Source organism: Rattus norvegicus, chromosome 2 (genome assembly GCF_036323735.1).
Source record: "Rattus norvegicus strain BN/NHsdMcwi chromosome 2, GRCr8, whole genome shotgun sequence".
Classification (NCBI taxonomy): domain Eukaryota; kingdom Metazoa; phylum Chordata; class Mammalia; order Rodentia; family Muridae; genus Rattus; species Rattus norvegicus.
The window spans coordinates 59,339,547-59,343,904 of record NC_086020.1 but is presented as its reverse complement, the minus strand read 5'-3'; the positions used below and the strand labels follow the sequence as shown (position 1 = coordinate 59,343,904).

General features: G+C 42.1%; 1 pseudogene; it reads left to right on the top strand.

The window, feature by feature from the left end:
• The first annotated feature begins 1,108 nt into the window (after positions 1-1,108).
• Rps12-ps3 (ribosomal protein S12, pseudogene) lies at positions 1,109-1,577 on the top strand (annotated as a pseudogene).
• The last annotated feature ends 2,781 nt before the right edge of the window (positions 1,578-4,358 follow it).

The following is a 4,358-nucleotide window of genomic DNA, read 5'->3' as shown; positions in this document are numbered from 1 at the left end:
AATAATGCAGGATTTATGTTATTTGGTACATAGAATACATGCAGGTTTGGCTAAGTGTAGAAACAATTCCTGATACCTTAAAATGTTGCATTTAAAGTAAGGTTTAAACAGGCCTGTGGATCCTGTTTCCCCAGCTGGTCTGCCTTGTCTGGCCTCGGAGGGAGAAGAGGTGCCTAGTCTTTGTTGCAAGCGACCTGAGGTGCCAGGGTGAGCTGGTACCCAGCGGGTGCCTCCCACTTCTCAGAGATAAAGGGGAGGGGGATTGGGAGAGGGGCCATGTGAGGGTGGGACTGGGAGGAGGGACTGCAATTGGGACGTAAAGTGAATAAATAAATTAGCAGAAGAAAAAAAAATAAGTAATGTTTACACAAACTAATAGAAATTATTAAACAAATCATTGTCCTATCACCTAATTTTTAAATGTTAAAGCAGAACGAATTAATGCTGTTTTCAATTCTAAAAGCTTTATTCTTAGCTGTGTTCATACGTGTGTATCTGTGTGGAAGTATGTGCACATGAGTGTTTGTACGTGAACTATGTGTCCCAGGAGGTCGAGAAGAACGTCAGATGCCCCGGAGCTGGGTTACAGGCAATTGTGAGCATCCGATATGGGTGCTGCAGACTAAATTCTGATCCTCTGGAGAGAAGTTCCTGCTCTCCAGTACCAAGCCGCCGCTCCAGTCCCCTCCTTTGTTGTCTCGTATCTTGTTCTAGTTGCAGGGCAGGGCTGTTATTGCTTTAACAAAATGTGAATGAGGAAGAGGAAGGAGAGGAGGAGGAGCGAGAGGAGGAGGAGCAGCAGGAGAAAGAGGAGCAGCAGGAGGAGGAGGAGAAAAACATAATATAGTTTTTCAGGCATTCCAAGAATTATAAAGTACAGAAAAGGAATCCTTTAGAAACAGCTTTCCTGAGTTATAGTTGGCACATAATAAACAGCACCTTTCAGGAATTTTCAAGTAAAATTATCTTTTCACTTTTACATCAGGGTCGTTTAAGTGGGAAACTATTTAATGTATACAGCCTTATAGAGCTAAGAAGTCATGAGGAAACTGGCAGCTGGTACTCTGGAGGCTAAGACAGGCAGATCATGCTTTCCCCTGCTGCCGCCAAGTTCCGCGGAGGCGGAAGCTCGGGTGCGTTCAAGATTCGGCGTCACCCGTAATCCACCGCCATGGCTGAGGAAGGCATAGCTGCTGGAGGTGTAGTGGACGTCAACACTGCTCTACAAGAGGTGCTGAAGACCGCCCTCATCCACGATGGCCTAGCACGTGGCGTACGCGAAGCTGCCAAAGCCTTAGACAAGCGCCAAGCCCATCTCTGTGTGCTTGCATCCAACTGTGATGTGCCCATGTATGTCAAGCTGGTGGAGGCGCTCTGTGCTGAGCACCAGATCAACCTCATAAAGGTTGATGACAACAAGAAACTAGGGGAATGGGTAGGCCTCTGTAAAATCGATCGAGAGGGGAAACCACGGAAAGTGCAGTTGCGTTGTAGTTAAGGACTATGGCAAAGAATCTCAGGCCAAGGAAGTCATCGAGGAGTACTTCAAATGCAAGAAATGAATAAATAAAATTTTGGCTCAAAAAAAAAAAAAAAAAAAAAAAGACAGGCAGATCATGAATTTGAAGCCAGCCTGGGCTACATAGTGAGTTCCAGGCAAGCAGATCTATAGCAACACCCTGCCTTAAGAGTAAAATAAAATAAAACAAGGCAGACCTACCGGGCTCCCAAGTGGTTGTACATTTCATTTCCCTCCTCGCACTGCCAGCTGCTCTACTCTCGCTAACAGCCGGCACAGTCTGCTCTTTCAAACTTCAAATTGAACTTCCTAATAAGTAATAATGTCGAGCCTCCCCACGTGTCGGTTTGTTATTAACAATTCCTGGCGAAAGCTCTTCAAATCTTTTAGGCATTTTTCAATCGATTTATTCGTATTTTATTGCTAGGTAAACATTCCCCGTTGGGTATATATTTGACAAATGATTTCCTCCAGACTGTGGCTTGCATTTTGAACTTTGTAACTATGTCATTTAAGCAGGAATGGGTTTCGGGTTTTTTTTTTTTTTTCTATTTTTTTTTAAATCTTTTCCTTTTATACTTGTTATTTCTCTATACTTTTAAAAAAAGCCTTTGCCAAATCTAACATTTCACACTGTGTTTACTTCTAAAGCTTTTATGGCTTTGATGCTTAGATTTACGATGGTACAGTATTTAAAATAAACTTGTGCATGTGTGTGAGTGAGGAAAAGGGTAGGCAGTTTTTGGTTTTATGATAGTTTTTCAACATTTTTCTGTCTGTTCTGTCACCACTTGTTGACTACTTTGTCTGGAGGAGGAGACACTAATAGATGGTGGATATGATCAAAGTACATTATGTTAATCTAAAGGAATCATATAACAAAGCAATTTTTGTACAATTAATATGCTACCATAAACCCTGAAACAACTACCCTTCCCTATGCCTTTGCCCCCCATCTTTGTTAATATCAGTTACATACATATGTCATAATCAAGGGTTTTGTTCAGTTCCATTGATTCTCTCTGATGTATTTTAAGCAGCTCATTGATAACTTTGATACTAATAATAGATAATTTCTCTATTGTAGTAGATCCCATTGTTTAACCGTCAAAATCCAAATGCTACAGTCCCGAATCTCCAAACTGCCATATGTGACTTTGTTAAGACATGGGGTCTTTACAGTGGTGATCGAGTCACTAGTGTGAACCCTACTTCAACATGGACAGCATCCTTGTAAACGGAGGAAACCTGCAGACACACAGAGCACATGCAGGAAGAACACTATGTACAGATGAAGAGGGCCACCCACAAGGTGTAGAGAAAGACCGGCACCTGATCTTCCACTCCAGTCCTCCAAAGGAATCTAACTCTAGTCCTCCCCAACACTTCCGTTTTGGACTTCTCTGGAGCTGAAACAGTAACTTCTTGTTTCTTTTTTTTTAAATTGGTTGTTTTATTGATTTACATTTCAAATGTTATCCCCCTTCCTAGTTCCCCCGCCATCAACCCCATCCCCTCCCCCCAATACTTATTTCTTAAGCTACTTATTTGCAGCTCTTTATCATGCTTGCATTAGAAAGCTAATGTATCAATCAGCAATTTTAGAAATAGAGCACAGTGTGGCAAATTTGGTCAGGCGCCTATCAGGCGACTAAAATCAATGGCCAGGTTCAGAGTGAACTTCCGTTTCTGAGAGTTTTCTCATAAAGTCCATCTCATTTGCAAAAATCAATGGCCAGTTATAGCCTCTACCACAGTCTTTGTCACATTACGTCTTCCTTCATGCCATATCTTTTGTGACTCTTTCTGGAATCCTCTACTGTTCCTCCTGTCGTCTTTCCCATGAAGCAGGACGATAGCAGTAATCTGTAAAGCGCGCCCAAACATCACCGAGACACCAAGATAACTCCCGCGGGAGACGGCGACTGAAATACCTAGATAAAAGGCTCAGAGTAAGCAGCAAGCTTTTACAAGAGCAGAAAGCTGCTGCATCCCAAAGAAGAGTGCATCCAGCAGTTGCTCAGTTTTCGCCATTGAACGGGCGCGTACATTTTAGCGATGTAGAATTCTTCTGGGCATAAAGGACAGGTGTTACATCCCACTTTTATCACCCTGCCCTGCAGAGCCTTTTTAAATGATGAGTTTGGGGAGGCACTGAGTTTTACAGTGCTTATGGCGTCCACATGCCACCGGCACAACTCACCCCATTTCGTTAGCAATCTCCCACCTAGTCCCCGTGCCACTGGTTCAAAGTTAATCATGCACTAACTTTCTGAGTTATTAATCTTTCTGTCCACGTATCCTGTCTTTCTAACTAGATTATGAGTTCCTCGAGGCCAGAGACTTATTCATAGTCTTCTTTGTAACTCTGGTTTATGGTACTTTATAGTGGTTACGATGATCCAGATAAAAAGAAAAGTGAATTAAAAATTAAATACAGCCACAGCGCATTTTCAGTGTGATTAGATATTCAGAGTATAAATCAGACATGGTCCTCAATCTTGAGTACCAGAACAAGAGAACACACTCTGGCGTATGTAGTATTCTAGCAGATTTTAAATTTCAAAAGAGAAAGGCTGAACGCATCATTTTTATTGCAGTAGCACAACATTGTGGCCATTTGCATATAGCTAAATTGCTTTGATAAGTGACTGATAGTCACAGATGTACCTTTCATCAAAGATAGGTGGATGGTTAGACCATGGCTTTCAAACCTTGGTTATTGTAGACTAACAAGATTTCATAACCTCTCTGAGACCTAACGTAAAGCTGTCAGTCTCTCAACTGGTAAGGAAGGACGTTAGGAAACGTGGCTATCTTTATGGTTGTAATAAAAGGC